Below are 17,069 nucleotides of genomic sequence, written 5' to 3'. Positions count from 1 at the left end.
TTGAAGCTGAGCGAAGTAGCCCCGCCCCAGATCCCCCCCAGTCTGATTATGATAGCTCTATGTTTCAATGGCAGAAATCTTCATAAAAATGTCCATCAATATGGTTAACATCCATCCGTATGGTTCTGATCCGGATGTCAGCTGGACGAGGAAGTGAAGATCTTCATGGACAGAACTTCCTCCAAAATCCTGATTCTTTCTCCTTCCAGTTCACCAAAGACTCTTTTAGCTAATTCTCCAATGTTTATTGACTGTGATCAATACATTCAATCATTGGTTTCTCAGAGTTCTTGATAAAATAATCAAAGCTAACATCAAAATGCTCTTTCATTGATTTACAATCCTTTCCAACTGCGGTCAAATGAGCCGCCGTTCACATTCCGTTCACATTTCCGTGGTCACATCAAGAAGCTCCGTGGAGTCTGGTGGAGATTTTCCAGCGTTCTCAGTCCTGCTACCGTAAGTATCACACCAAAAATCCAGTGATGCTGATTTGACCACAGAAATGTGAACGGCGGCACATTTGACTGCAGTCAATGTGAAGATACCATCTTCTCTTCTCCAGAACCTGAACTAGACACTAGGAACAGATGAGGGTTTAGTGCATGTGCAGCAGAGCTGTTGATGGAAAGAAGATCATTCATTCAAACAGAGTCTGTCCAAGACACTTTGATTGATTTAAAAGGAGAAATACTTGGAAATGCAAAAACAGAATGATTTCTTATTACATTTGTTCTCTTTCATCTCTTTTCATTGGAGAGTTATTTAATTTTTTTAAAAATCATTGTTAAAATATTGTCCAACCTTAAACCAGTTCTGAAAAAAGTTGTGGACGTCAACTTGATCTGACTGAAACACTACAGTTTCATTTGATATATTTAGATTGAGAGATTCAAAGCGGCGTTCGCCTCAGGTGAGTCCAGCGGTTATCCCTGCAGCAGGTAAGACTCCAGGTGTGTGCGCCCGTGTGTGTGTCAGTGACCCCCCTGGCCAGAGACCTTGAAGTCTAACATGGTTTAACAATGTCACGGTGTCGGACCCGGCGCTGCATTGCGCCTTCACCCTAACACGTGGCGCTGACGGCTGTGCGGCGTGTTATGGAGCAGAGCAGCTATTTTTCTTTGGCGCCGACTGGCCGCCGCGCGGCCCTGAAACGCACACTCGCACACAAACACACACATATGCAGCCATCTCATCTAGGCAGTATAATTCCATTTGTCTGGTCCAGCAAGCAGTTGGCTAACTCCATGAATTATTACAATCCCATAAGGCATCTGGGGTGCCGCAGCACTGGGAGGCCTGTGTGTGCCCATGTGTGTGTCTACCATTTAAGTTACCATAGAAGATGAACTAGCCACACACTTCTGGACACACACACTCTTCCTGTCCCTTATCGGAGTGTGTGTATCTTCTATCTTCAAATAATGTTTTGTCTCTTTCCTTTGTGCTATCACGCTGCTACAAATGGAAAAAAAGGCATCTCATTCTTCTCTCCGGGGTTTTTTAGCAGCTCATTTTTTTAGCTGGGGTCGTGTGTGTGTGTTTGTGTGTGGTAGTTGCGGGTGGCACAGTAACAGTGGCAGACAGATGGCCATTTCTCTCCCTCTCTGACCATGTTGAACATTGCCTAGAAAGATCATCGGAGCAAAAAATGGATTTCATTTCGGTCTGTATTACAGGATTTAAAGAACAGCAGGCCCTCTGTAATCTGAGAGCCCTTTGTTATATTCTGCCCTGATTGAAGCAGAGTTTTCCAAGTGGACACCGAGCTTTTTTTTCTTAAATCTGAAGTGAAATGGAGCCAGCGCTGTAATGCGGAGGGAGCATCTCTAAGTGCGAGGCGGCTTTTGTGAAAGAAAGCCGAGTTTTTAAAGTGAAGTGGAGTCATTGCACGGAGTTGTTAGACAGAGTCCGGAGCTGCACAGATATAGAGGCGTCTTCAGTCCATTGGGCTAACACTCTCTTAGGATTGAATGATCACATGAAGCATTTACCGACAAGCTCAGCTTGTCCTTCAACAGTCCACACTTATATTATATATTTTTACAGCCGCAAGATCTACGAAGACCAAACTTTCTTTTAAATGATCCTGTAGGGTTACAGCAATATAAAAATGATTACAGGGTTCCCTCATTAATAACCTAAAAATGAATAATTCTAGAAGACTGTAAAACTCGTCTTCACACTTTCCTCACTTTTCTCAGACAGATATGAACATTTTCACACTTTTATCTCTTGCTTAAACTCTTCAAAGTTCTTAGAAAATAAGTCCAGGATTAAAGAAAGAAAACAAGGATCTGATCGTAGTTGAAGACTTTTGTAAATTTAAATAATGTTTGGCACAGAGGAGATTGACTGACAGCGTCTAGAGCCAATCAGGATGGAGAACACAATGTGTCAATAAAAGAAGTGTGGAAATATGCACAAAAAAACTATATGAACTATCGGAAACAGCAAGATCGCGGAAGGTGAACTACGTTAAGGGGGGACGACAGTAGATTATTAATACTAACTTCTAACAGTTTAAAGACTTTAGATGATCAATATCAGGCTAAAGTAACCCATTTTAAACCTATTTTGTTTACAGTGAAAGACATTTCCTGCTACAGAACCAAATAACTGGTTGTTCTGCACTTATTAAGTCTCATTTGTGGAAATTTCAAAAGCACAATAACATTTTTTTAATGTGAACAACTGTTTACATCCAGATAATCAGCAGCAGATAAGGCAAGATTTCTCAAAAACCAGCAGGATTTTGGCCCTCGAAGACTGAAGTCTGATATTCCTGGTTTAAAGTCCTGGTTAACCAGAAACTCCTAAACTTAATGTGATCGTCTGATTCCCTGACAATGTTCCAAAAGGTTCTCCAAATCTCTCCTGTGAAGCACCCCCATATCATCACACTCGCACCAGATTTGACTCTTTTATGAACTTCTTGTTGAGCTATGTATAATTGGTGCATAATGCACAGGTGAAAATAGGTCATACGTGAACATATGAGGAACAAGTGAGAACTTTTACATTCAATTTTCAAGTATGTGTCATGAATGAGCCACATTAAAACCACAAAAAACACAAAAAAAACACGTAAACCCGTGGATCATTGAATTTCTTCACTTTGACATTCTGAGCACTGGGAAGAAATCACATCGTTTCAGCACCATGGACAGAACCTACCGGCTGCTAGGTGCCGATCGGGGCAAACCCCCGCTAAGACAGGGACCACAGGCAAGAGCCGCAGCTGCGGAGATCAGCGAGAAGGTCCGGCGCTCGTATAGTTGCATCTGCGCCCACCGCACCCGCCACCCTTCCACATGGGACTGGACAACGGCCCACATGAGACTCAAGATACATAATTTGTGCATGAACCGTATGTCATTATTGCAAAAAAATGATCTACAATCGCACAAAATTCGTGTAATATTTGTGTATAAACTATGTAAAAATCCTCATAAACTGCGTAATCTCAAACGACCAAAAACTTTGATCATCTCAAAACCAAATTCATGTAAAGACTTATGGGTCAAAACCTTCAAAAGACATCTGTGAAAATCGACAAATGACGATTGCAAGAAATACTTATAATTTACCATGTATGTATCATGAAAGACTGGACTATTCCCAAAATGTGCATCATGGCAGAGTGACACGGCCTACAGACCAGGACGGTACAAGCTGAGGATCAGGGACTTCTCTTCTAAAATAAGACAAATAAGAATCTCAAAATTGAAACACGTACAAGTCAGTTCTGTTCCAATCAAATAGTTTCTTAACAGAAAATGTGGATAAAAAAAATTAGCATTAAAATATGCTCATGTCTGTTTGGTTTGATCAGCATGAAATCATAAGAAAACCATCAAAGACGGAGCAGAAAATGTATATTCAAAGGTAAAAATGAAGGTTTGGTTTGGAGGAACTCTTCCTGAAACACTAAACACAGTGTTTCTTTTTTTAACCAGAAAGTTCGATTTCCGCTGGTTTATTATCACTGATCACAGACGGTATAATAGTGATTCTCCAGCCGTTACTACGGGGATGGGGGGAGGGGGGGCGTACAGGAACCACAGCACACATTCTTCATAGACGGTAATCTCAAATTGGATCTGTTGGCTGGTTTTCTTAATTATGCTGTGATCCACAGGAGGAAGAAGAGGAGGAAGAGGAGGAGAAGGCCTCACTATCCAGTCTGACTGATTTCATCATAAAGAACAGAATTTTTAAGGGTGATAATCTTTCTCTCAATGCAGCTTTTAATTGGTCTGGAGATCCTGTTAGAAGAACTCCTCGGGTAAAATGACGCTGAAAGGAGAGGATTTTAGAAGAATAGTTGTCCACATCTGCCATGGAGGAAGAGGAAGACGCCACTGACCCGTCCATCTCTGCTAATTCAGTACTAAACCTGATTAATCCGTGAGATTATCTCCAAACTCCTGAAGGCGAGCTTCATTTCTTTGGTAATCATCTCCACATCTTGTGTTATGAAGTGCATCTCAATAATAGTAGAACATATAGAATATTGTTTGGCCTCCTAAATGTTTCTAATTCTCTATTTTTGTATAATTATTCTCATTTCGTCCTTCAGTTGGTTGAGAAGAATGTCTTAAGACAAGTTCTTTGTAACAGGATAAAATCTTCCAATAGAAAAAGTAAATTGAATATATATATGTTGACTCTTACTTTTTAATGTAATAAAATTTCACAACTTGACCTATCCAGTATGTCAGTCTAATCAATTTATACATTTTCTTTGTTATTTGTTCTTTATCTTAAAAAAAAGTTTAATTTAGTAAAAATGAACATTTTGTGGTCATTACCTGATGTGAAGTACGTTTAGAAAGTTTCAGGTCAGAGATTTTCTTTCTTTCAACATTTTAGTTGTTCTTAAAGGAAAAACTTTAAACACTTTACTGATTTTTGTTATTAGCTAGAGAAGATTTATTTTAAAATAACTTCCACGATGAACCTGTAATGTTGTATTTTACCTATAAAAAACTTCTTGTAATAGAAAAAAGTTGTTTTTCTTTCTGCGCTGCCACAACATTTTCATCTGTTTCCCTTTGAGACTCTCAGGACGTCGTTCTAGTCAGAAACGCTGCACCTAAAGTCAGTCCAGGAATGCTAACGTCCTCTGAATGGAGCATTAACTGTTAAGTGAACTTAATAAGTCCGCCTCAGTTAATGGGAAACTCTTTACCCAATGAGAGGATGGGGTGAAGACGGAGGAAGAGATCAGATGAAAAAGGTGAAGAATGGACGGAGCTCGATGATTGTGATCGTTAAGTTTTTATACCATTACATGGCGCGGTGCCATTCTAGCCATTCACAGCTCTTATTACAGACACAGATTAGCCCCCATGGACACAATTAGGGCCTTTAGTTGAAGTGACTATTAAAGGAGAGGGCTACTTAAGTTAAAGCTGGGAGCATTTAGCTGATAAGAGGTAATAGTGTGTTGGATTTTTGGACATTGCAGTCGGCTGCATCTGCAGGGAAACGCTGAAGGAGACTCCATGTTCTTGAATTTCTGTTTTCTTTGGTCGTTTTCCTGTTTCTGTGGTGGAAAAAGTTCGTTTTAGACACACTTGACTGGAATTGGGTTCATCTCTGATGTGAGAAGTTGGACACTGTCCGTATTTTACAATCTTCTAAAACAGCGTTACGTTACTTTGAAACTGTAGCACAATATTAGTTAATGTAGAATAAAAGTAAACCCTTATCATAAATAACATCATCCTGAATAAATTGTAGATTTGTTACAAGTAAAACCTGCAAAAGCAGAACAAGACAAATGTATTTTTACATTTAGATAAAGGATGACTTGGAGAAAAAAATATTTGTAATTTTATTTGATATTTTTATAAACAAAAGAACTAACACTTAGCTTAAATCAGTTTAGTCCACAAAACATTTTAAACATTTTAATAAAATTACAAAATCTTGTGTTTCTCAAGACAATTTCTTAAAAAGTTTTTTAAATATATAATTTTTAGTGTATTTTTAAATACTTTTAGTGTATTTTTAAATATGTTTTCTTTTTGTTTATATATTTTTATTTTAAAAAGTAAAAAAAATAAAATACAATTTTTTTGTTTTCAGATCTTTTTATTTTTTGTGTTTTCTTTAAAATAATTTTTTGTCTAATTTTTAAATAATGTTTTCTCTTGTTTTTAGATTTTTTACTTTTTCTTCATTTTTTCAAATTATTTTTTCAATGTTTTTTGGGATTAATTCCAAGATAATTCATTCGCAAACAGAGGCGGACTTAGCTGTTTGGAGGACCCGAGCGAACAATAAAATTCGGCCCTCTGCAGCAGTCAAATTAATCTTTTTTTTTTTATTTTACATACAATACATACCCAGGGTAAAACATCCATAACTTATGTCAATTCTTAACTTTGTCAAGTTTTCTAAAGAAGAAAAACGACACAAAAATACTTGAATGATGGAACAAATCAATACTCTACGTAGTGCCTTAGGAAAAAAGTAAAAAAGAAAAAAAAAGTCAAAATGCTCACATTTTTTGCCACTTCTTTTGCTTTTTCCCTTTTTTGTTCTCATTCTTAACCTTCATTTTCTTATTTTTTTTTTTTAGTTAATTTGATTGTATCATTTTTTTCTGTTTTGTCTTTCTTCCTGCACTTAAGTTTAGTAGTTTTTGCGTTCTCTTATCTTCTTTTTTCTACAGCTTAAAGAGCGACGACATATGATGAGACATGGTTTAGCAGACACAGGAAAATAACCATAAAATGCTTCATTTTGGTCAGATTTTAAAAAAGACAAACTCTGATCATCACAAAAATAATTCCGAAGTCATGGTAATAATGTTTTTGTACAAAGTGAAACAAATTAACAACATTTCAACCTTTTTTTATTTTTTTTTTTTTTTATAAATAAATAGGTTTTATGTAGTAAAATCAATGCATACCTGACGCATGGTTGTGATTTTATTCAAATCTACACGCAGACTAACATTTAAACAAACTGTTAGACTCCTGTGTCTGTGTTTGGAAACAGATCATGGGTAGCCAACATCGCTGTAGACCACAAGCGCTCCCAGATCAGTGCGACAGGGTCAGTGCAGCCCGCTCGGGTCGATCGTTGCGCCACTTTCTAAACAACAGCTGCAAGAAAAATAAACAAAACAAGAAAAATTCCTGATCAAAAATATTTTTTTAAAATAATGTCGAAAACATTTTTTTAAATTTAATTAAATAAGCTTTCACAATTCAACATTTAAAACAATGAGATTATGTGTAGCCTGGATTCAGGTTGTAGGGGTGTGGCCTTCCAACAAACACACCCCTGATGGTGAGAGTGGTTACCATAGAAACGGTGACTCAGACCAAGGTTGTATCCAAATTCCTTAAGTACTATAAAGGATGTTCATCAAATTTTTTGCATTGATGATCACTAAATTGGTGAATATAGACCACAATGCACTGCGTTTGAAAGGCTTTTCGTGTAAAAAAACACATTTTATTTATTTTTTAAAATCTTTTTTTATCATCAGAAGGTCATATTTGCAGTAAAAAAAAGTTGTGAGCATGGTGTTTGGATTGCTTGTAATGCCCAGGGCACTAGGCATGTCCAAAGTGTGGCTCTTGGGCCAAATGTGACCTGGATTCAAATTTCCACCAGTCTTTCATAAAATCCACAATATGCAGCCTAAAAATTATAGTAAATTATAAAAAAAGAAAAATAGACAGAATCTTTTGGTAAAAACGTATTCAGATGTTGTTTGTTTTCAAAGTAAAGAAATGAAAAGTATGCCACTGACCTAGATAGCTACAATTCTCTAAACCCTTTTATTAGATTTAAACTCCACAATTTTCATGAAATTGATTGCACATTTTTCTTGGTATCTTTCCTCCAATTGAAACTCATCCTTCCATCGTTTTGAGGTCGCCTTTCTCCCTCTTCTGTCCTCCCACTCCTGACCTCCTGTTCACCTCTTATCCCGGCTTTAGCGTCCATCCTCTCCTCTTTACCTCCTTTTGCAGTTCAGTATCTCTCCTCCAAGCTCCACCACCATCATCATCATCACTCCTCCTCTTTTCCTTTTCCAAGTTTGTTTTTTCCTTTCCTCTTCACATCTCCCCCCATTTGGCCTTATCTGGATCCATCTCTTCCTGTTTCACTCTCCCTCAGTTATCTCTTTTTCTAAACCTCCATCTCCTCTTCCTCTCGTCTTCCTCCTCCTCCTCCCCCCGTGTCCTAATAGCGCAGTGACAGCGGCAGTGTTTCTAATCAGAGGTGAGGAGAGCGAATGAGCAGCCGTCCGATCCTCTCTGCTCTCTCATCAATCGGCTCTAACTGAATGGGAGCAAATCTCAGCCGGGACAAAATTAATATGTAGCAGATCTGCGGCGCGCTCGCCTCTCCTGGAATTGGAAATGGCTCCTGCGCTGCCGGGGGCCGCGTCCTCGTGCACGCGGCTGAGCGAGCACGTGTGTCAGGAGGTTGTGGCGGCAGATTATGGCGGAGACAATTGGCTGTACGGCAGTAATCAGAGGAACACTGAGGTGTGTCTGTCTTATGACTGCTCACTGACACACGTGCACACACACGCACGCACCAGGATACCCCCTCCCCGGCCCTCCGCCGCCACCATCCAATTCAATCAGACAGTCCATCCGCCCTGCAGAGCAATGTGGCACTGCCCCCGTGCATGACAGTATCAATTCAATTACCCAGGAAATGGATCCATATTCAACCCATATAAACTTCTACACAGAGCCAGGAGGGGCTGCAGCCGCCGCCGAGACAAAGAAATGCGCATTTACCCTGTAATAACTTTCATTTGGAGCGGCTTTGAAAACCATTCTCAGGCAGGCATTTGTCGCTGTCACATCGCGTTATCCACAAATCAGGTTTACAAAATATCAATTCAATTTCTGGCGTAGCGCGAAATGCTGCGGGAGCGGGAGACGCACACAAGCAGGGGCAGAGCGCCGGCCGCTGAGGGGCCCCTTGTGGTTTGGGCAGATTTTCAGTCAGAACTAATCAAAAGCAGAGCAGACCATGCTAATCTCCTCAATTTCATCCTGTAGACTGCTGTCTTTCTGCACATACGCGCACATCCGTGTGTGTGCGCGCTGGTACACAAAGCAGAAAACATGCTGACTTCAGTTTAAGTTGATATGAGGTGAGGAAGGGGGCGCTGTTTGGAAGAGAATGTCAAAAAGTTAGTCTTAAGGTCACAGGGGTCAACTACAGGAGAAGGAGTCAGATTGGTAAGCCCCGCCTCCTCTGAAAAAGGATGTTTCTGACAAAAAATTATTGATTTAATTTATTTAATAGTTTATTTGAAAGGGACAATGTGCAAAAACATTAAAGATGCTTTACACCAGATTACAGCTGAAGCTAGTTTCCATCTGTAGTCCCCAACAAGTAAGAAATCAATACAATATAAACTTCAATATAAATGTGAACAATCATTCAATACCCACTCACACATTGAACTTGTCCACAAACAGCTGATTACATAATACATTTTACAATCAAATCTAACTAAAACCATATCACTGTTTACAGACCAAAGGTAAGTAGTCGTTCAACTACACACTTAATTTGAACATTACAAATCTTGACTGGTCACACAATAGGAATAAATAAATTATACTGTAAAATTTTGCTCAGACCACATTGTGTTATTAACAATCCTTAATGTTGACACTGCTAATTTTCCAACAGTAATTCCTTAAGATTAGACGAAAAAATTGTTAATTTCCAGATTAGAAGCGTTAGCCACGTTAGAAGCGTTAGGTACATTAGATCCGTTAGCCGCATAAGAAGCATTAGCTATGTTAGAAGCATTGGCCACGTTAGCCACATTAGAAGCGTTAGCCAAATTAGAAGCGTTAGCCGCATTAGAGGCATTAGCCACGTTAGAAGCATTAGCTGCATTAGAAGCGTTAGCCGCATTGGAGGTATTAGCTATGTTAGAAGCGTTAGCCACGTTGGAAGCATTAGCCACGTAAACCACATTAGAAGCTTTAGCTTCGTTAAAAGCATTAGCCCCGTTAGAAGCATTATCCACATCAGAAGCATTAGCCACGTTAAAAGCGTTAGCCGCATTGGAGGCGTTCGCCGCATTGGAAGCGTTAGCTGCATTGGAAGCGTTAGCCGCATTGGAAGCGTTAGTGTCATAAGAAGCTTTAGCCATATTAGAAGCATTAGCCATGTTAAAAGTATTAGCCACATTAGAAGCGTTAGTCACATAAGAAGCTTTAGTCATATTAGAAGCATTAGCCATGTTAGAAGTGCTAGCCACGTTACAAGAATTAATTAAGAATTAATTAATAATTAATTAAGTTAGCTGCATCAGAAGCGTTAGCCACATTTTAATTTGAAGTCAATCAATAAATACTCAATTTGTTTAGTTTAGTAACATTTCAGTTAATGTTATGGAAATGGTATTTATTTTTTTTAAGTTTTTTTTATATATATATATATATTTGGGTTTTTGGAATTTTGTCTCAATTTCTAAAATGTAAAGTTGTTATGTAAATTAATGGTTTGCTTTTTTTAACGGTCGCTGTGATCTTTAAGGTCACACTCCAACCATATTGCTTTGATGATAAAATCATTCTCAGTGATGTTTTTATTATGATTATGAAGTTTTACCCATAATAAAAAAAAACTTTTTTCATTTTTCAAGACATTTTATACACAGCGGCAGTAGTTGATTAGAAATACAATTCAGGGTCCTGGGCGGGGCTGTTGGCGCAGAGCAACGCCGCCCCCTCCCCATCATTGAGAGCTCTGTTTGAGCTTATAGCCTCAAACTAACATTAGCAGTGCAAAAATAGCAACAGCAATGTTGGATCAATTCAGTCGTACGGTTTTGAGCCTGAATCGTGGTTCACTACAGCACAAGTGTTGAGCGGTCATCATACCTCAGTGGGCCAGGATACACACAGGGGGAGACCCCAATCATTTCAGTAGCAGCGTCATCAGTCTGAGTTTTTTCTAGCATCCGGTTTTCACAGCTAATAAATACTCGGAAATCGTTTTAATCGTAAATTATTTTATATAGGTCCTCTATTATGACAAAAATGCTACAAGAACAAGTTAAAAACCCCTAAAAAGACAATTTTCATTGGAGAGGGTCTTTAGATGTTGATTTGTTGATGTGATTTGAACTTCCGGGCCACCGTAGTTGACTCTAATGCTTACATATCATAGTTGGCAACTTTCTAGTTGGGAAGTAAGGAATATTACTTATCAGTCACTTGATCCTAAAATATCCCAAACATTTTCTTAACCCATTCTATCCCTGCTGGAGCCAAACCAGATACTGTTGGGTTTACACCCTGGACAGGTTAGCAGTGCACTAACTCACATTCACTCCTGGGGACAATTTAGAGGCTCCAATTCCCCTGTTTTTGGACTGTGGAAGGATATTAAAGTCCTCACAGAAAGGTCCAAGCCGGGACTTGAACCGGGGCCGTCTTGCTGTGCACCATCGTGCAGCCCATCCTAAAGTATTACTTTAGGATTTTTATGCTTGTGAGTTCTCACTGGTTTGCATGTTTGCTCATAGGTGCTCCTCAGTGAACAGGTAAACATTAATTCCAGCTAAAAGTGGACTCTTGGGATTTGCTTATTTTCACTTTAGCTAAAATAATTCACTCAGCAGATGAATCATCGACTGTTGTCGCCTCAGAGGCGTGAAGCAGGAACAGGAGTGTTTTTTTCTGCTGTGGAGAAACGTTCTGCCACAATCAGACACACGGAGCTTCCTTCATCTGGAAAACTGTCAGAGGCATAAACGAGCGTCTCTTCGTGACATTTTCCACGGACACACTCTGATGCGGCCGCGCACGGCGGCGACAAACCGAGCGCGCAGGACCGGCGTCAGCTCTCACAGTAATTACACAGCGGCAGAGAGCGCGGGGGCTCAAAACGCTGTTTAACAAATCAATTTGGGAATGCTTACCTTGTAAAGCTGTATCTATTTGTGTGTATTTCCTTGTGTATGTGGGCACTTTCCTGAGCTGATCCATTTAGGCGTTAACAAAGAGCTGTTCTTGGCTGCGCCGCTGGAAATTTGTAATTGGAAGGATAGCTAAGGACCGACACACACAAATACACTTTATTGATCCGCAGCATCCCCCATAAAAAGCCTCCAGCTAAGACTCACATCCAGCCTCAGCAAGGCTCCTCCTGACTTCACACCCATACTGTTACCTCCAGAGGCAGTTTATCAAGCAATCGATAGTCTTTTATTTTCTCATATCTTTAAATGGACGAATATCCTGAATATGATTTTTACAACAGCATGGGGGAATGTGATGGAAAAGAAGGGAGGGAGGGGAAAGAGGAAAAACTAAACTCAACAGGGAGGAAGAGGAGGGCTGGACCACCGCCAGCAGGCAGGAAACTGCCGGTTGACCCGAGCACCATTTGCATGTTAAGTGGTGTCAATCTGCATTGATTCCCAGCCAAATGAAATGCAGTGGTCTTCAATAGAGCCTTGTGCTTTACAAGGGCCTCCTAGCTGCTACATCCAGCCTATTGGATTCAGATTAACGGGCTCCGTATGGGAGCACACCGAGCAACTTATCTTTAATTAAAATCACTTCCTTCTTGGGACCAGCCGGACTGGACTCGCCTGGAAGGGGCTGCGTTTGGACGGGAATGCAAGAAAAGAGATGTGGATACTGGAACGCGGATCTGAAAGGGAAAACCGTTGTTCTCTTTGAACATTTTCTGGCAAAATGGAGAAGAAAAGAGGTGAAAATGTACTAAAAGTTCCTTTGTGTTTTAAAAATAATCTGCAAAATTAACCCTTTAACACCAGAGCTTCAGATCCAGTGTTAAAGTTCTTTCAATTACCGCAACTTTTCAACTGTTAATGGAATTGACCTGTTTTCAGCGCATTCTCAAGTGTAGCCTTGTGCTTATTTGCAACATTTTACAGTTGTGAAGCGCTTAGGCGATGAATTGCAGTCACAGATAAAGTTGTTTCGTGCTGTTATAGCAATGCAGAGCTGTTTTTTTGTGCATCAGACATGACATCTCCAGTGTGCGCAAGTTTTTTGAAAAATACCTCACATGTTTGAACCTGCAACCATTTTGGAAATTTAATCTTACCTACAGACCCTTTCCAATTTTTTAAAAATATAATGGAAAAATGTGTTAATCTCCATAATTTCATTCCTAAACTTAACGTAATTTCATACACTACGTTTTACTGATTGACTTCAAATGCTTATTTGTGCATTTTACATCAAATATGATTCCAGATCTATAAAATTCAAAAGCAGGATTTAAAAAAATTAGAAAACTAGTTTCACCAACTAATCATTGACTAAATTCAGAGCACAGGTTCCCCAGGTGTCATTAAACTAGTTCAGTTTGGTTCAACATGGGGAAGACTTTAGACTTTACAACTATCTCGAATCATAACTGATCCCCTCCATAGTCTGGGTAAGCCACATAAATTCATAGCTTAAGGCCGCGTCACACTGCCACTATGTATATTTTGCGCAAATTGCAGGAATGTAAATTGGTCATACGTGAATATAGGTTGAAAAAGTGAGAAAAGTTGCGGTCTTTTACGTACATTTTTCACTGATTCATCACAAATGAACCACATTAAAACCACAGATTAATTTATTAAACCACCCAAAGAACACGTAAACTCGTGCTTCATTGAATTTCTTCACTTTGACATTCAGAGTACTGGGCAGAAATCACATTGCATCAGCACCGTGGACAGCACCCTCATGATGCTTTGTTTTAATTAGTCAGATTCTCCCGGTCCGCACCAGTTCTAAGTCACCTGCTAGACCCTGGTCTCGTCGAGAGGGGGGATCCGTGAGAAATCCCTGGCACGTGTCCAAAGTCGCATCCATGCCTGTTGTATCCGGCCTCCTTGTGTTCCTCCTTTGGTGCAGCACCAGAAACCACCCCGCAAGAGACCTGACCCCATTCCCGGATGAGCTTGATGGGGGAGTGGGAGACCCCCTCTCGGTGAAGACTGCTGAAGAGGTAAAAGATCGGCTGATCTATAAACCTGTCTCATATTAGACAAATCGTGCATGAACCGTCTGTGATTATTGCTCTATTCATATGCAATTTTTTACTGATTCATGCGTCAGTTATGTAAGTTTTAAGGTGATATATTGCCGTATACACAATAAAGAAGTTATACATCAGTGCTACATGCGTAAAACTTGCAACTACTGAGACTTTAGTCGTGAGCCACAAGACTTAATTCGTGACACATGAGATTTCATTTGAGACCAACGAGACTCTAGTCGCAACCCACAAGATTTGATTTGCAACTCAAGAGATTGAATTCGTGACACACTAGACTTGATTTGCGACCCGTGAGACTTGAGTTGCAACCCCCGAGACTGTAGTTACGACCCACTAGACTTGAGTCAGATAAAATAAGACTTGATTTGCAACTCATGAGACTTGATTCGCGACCCACTAGACTTGAGTCGCAACCTACGAGACTTGATTTACAACCCACAAGACTTGAGTCGGGACCCACGAGACTTGATTTGCGACTCACAAGACTTGATTTACGACCCATAACACGTGAGTCGTAACCCCCGAGACTGTAGTTTCAACCCAGGAGACTTGAGTCGGAAATCATGGGACTTGATTTGCGACTCATGACTTGATTTGCGACCCACTAGATTTGAGTTGCGACCTACAAGACTCAAGTCACAACCCACGAGACTTAAGTCGGAACCCATGAGACTTGATTTGCGACTCACAAGACTTGATTTATGACCCATGAGACTTGAGTCGCAACCCCCGAGACTAGTGATGTCCCACGAGACTTGAGTCTGAACTCATGAGGCTTGATTTGCGATTCCCAAGACTTGATTCGTGACCCAAGAGATTTGACCCACGAGACTTGAGTCGCGACCCTCGAAACCTGAGTCATGACCCACAAGATTTGAGTCTCAACCCACGAGACTTGATTTGCGAGCCATGAGACTTGAGTTGCGACCCACTTGAGTAGAGACTCAAAAGACTTGATTTACCACCCACAGACGTGAGTCAGGTGAGCCACTGGAAGTAGGTCGAAGCCGTTGGCAGTGCCATCACCTGCTGCTCCTGGCTGCACTTGGAGTCAAATTCTTCTTCCCATAAATCACGACGACAACATGGACCATACTGGCAGCTTTACTCCTCAGATCAATTTTCTCCTCACCACAACAGACCGGTGTAATCCACCTGTCAGTCTCCTGAACATGACCAAGCTTCACTCTTATCCTGCAGGAGATGTTTGGAGGCTGATCCCAACAGGAAAAATGGCTCAAATTTTTTTCTCCACATCTCATCGCCCTCCCATTCCCTGTAACTACAGAATGTTATGGACAAAAGACGAGGCTAATTCCTGTTGTTGTAGTTAATGTGAGGTGCATTACGGAGAAGACTAATTCCTGGAAGGTAAAAAGATCTGATCTAATTAGCATGCTCCTGTGATCAGGGAAAGATAATTAATGATGAGACATCCAAAGTCACAATCCTTGCACTGAGTTGTGTGTGTGAGAAAGAAAGTGTGGATGAATGAGTTTTATGCAGTGTCAGAAGAGTGTGGAGTTCACACACACACACATGAATCTCCCATCTGTAGTCAGGCGTTGAGAGGATGTAATGAGCAGCATCTGATTACTGTCACTAATTAACAAAACGCACACGCACTAATAACACACAGTGTGTTCCTCATCATCATTCCACTGCTGCTCGGGCTGCATGATCTCCGTCATCACAAAGGTTAATGGCTCCACCAGCGATCCCTTTAGGGAGCATTTCAGCTTTAATTAACAAATCATACACAAACACACTTTAAATGATGTGAACAGGAGCAGTTAGTCAGTTAAATAAACACAAAAGACGGATCTGTATTTAACAACAAGCCACCAAGGGACGACGGCCATGCTGTTAGTCAGCCCATAAATTCCTCTGCAAGTTGCTGCAGATTTATGTCGCATTGTTTACGTTGTCGCAGTTTTAATAGTGTGTTGTTAAAAATCAGCTTGGGCTGAGTAGATTTTGTCGGTAAAGAGATCAATCTGCTCTGAAAGAAGATGCCAGACACACGTGTGAACCTCACCTGCATGATCTGCTGAAATAAAATCTTTAAAAAAAAGGAAAAATGGAAGGCTTCCCTCAAAACATCTGACTGGGCTTTTATTTTGAAATCTAGACTCCAGAGGAAGCCTGGCATCCTGAAAAACCATGTATAGTAACATCAAGGGATTAAGATCTTTCTAAACAAATATCAGAACTTGGAAGCCTGATCCACTTTCTAAAACATGTACATCCAGGGAAGAATAGAATAGAAAAAAATAGAATAGAAAAAAATAGAATATAATAGAATATCTTTATTTTTGTAGCACTTTTCCCAGAAAGAATCGCAAAGTACTTTACAAAAGGAGCATAAAATCAACATTCAGTTTTTATAATAATAAAAGCTAAAAACATAGTAAAATGTAGTAAAACAAAGACTGACATAAAAAAAGCTCTCCTGATTAAAACAATCAATCTGACTCCTCTGATTGGTTCTCTGAAGATAACTACTTTGAAACGAAACCTTCTTCTGAGCCAACGTGGGTTCAAGGAAAACTCCTGTAGACTAAAGACAAGACAGAAATAACTTTTGGTTCCCCTCCTGTTATGTCATGAGTCACCATTAAAGAAAAAAACTGATATCCGGATCCCTGTGGGACCGGTTCTGGATCACAGCCTGGATGTTGGGGACCTGCGATTTCACGGTTTGGGATGAATCTGCCTAACGCACGAGTCAAAGTCAAGGGCCGAGTAATTATGTTTAATTTTGTTTTATTGTTATTAATGGCCCGATGTCATCTTGCGATCATTTTTAACTTGTATGATTTTAACAAATATATTTTTATGGAGAGTAAAATATTGAAAGTTAAACCTTAAATTTAAATTTAAACTTTGATTTATTCGGGAATAATATTCCTGCCATTTTATTATTCATTTTATGTTCAAAGTTACGATTTTAAAGTTTTAAAAATTGGCATCATGTTAGCTTTTTGGACTATTTTGGCATTTACTAACATTTTTTAGGC

Source organism: Oryzias melastigma, linkage group LG10 (genome assembly GCF_002922805.2).
Source record: "Oryzias melastigma strain HK-1 linkage group LG10, ASM292280v2, whole genome shotgun sequence".
Taxonomy (NCBI): domain Eukaryota; kingdom Metazoa; phylum Chordata; class Actinopteri; order Beloniformes; family Adrianichthyidae; genus Oryzias; species Oryzias melastigma.
The sequence above is the reverse complement of the archived record's forward strand: the minus strand, read 5'-3'. Positions refer to the sequence as shown.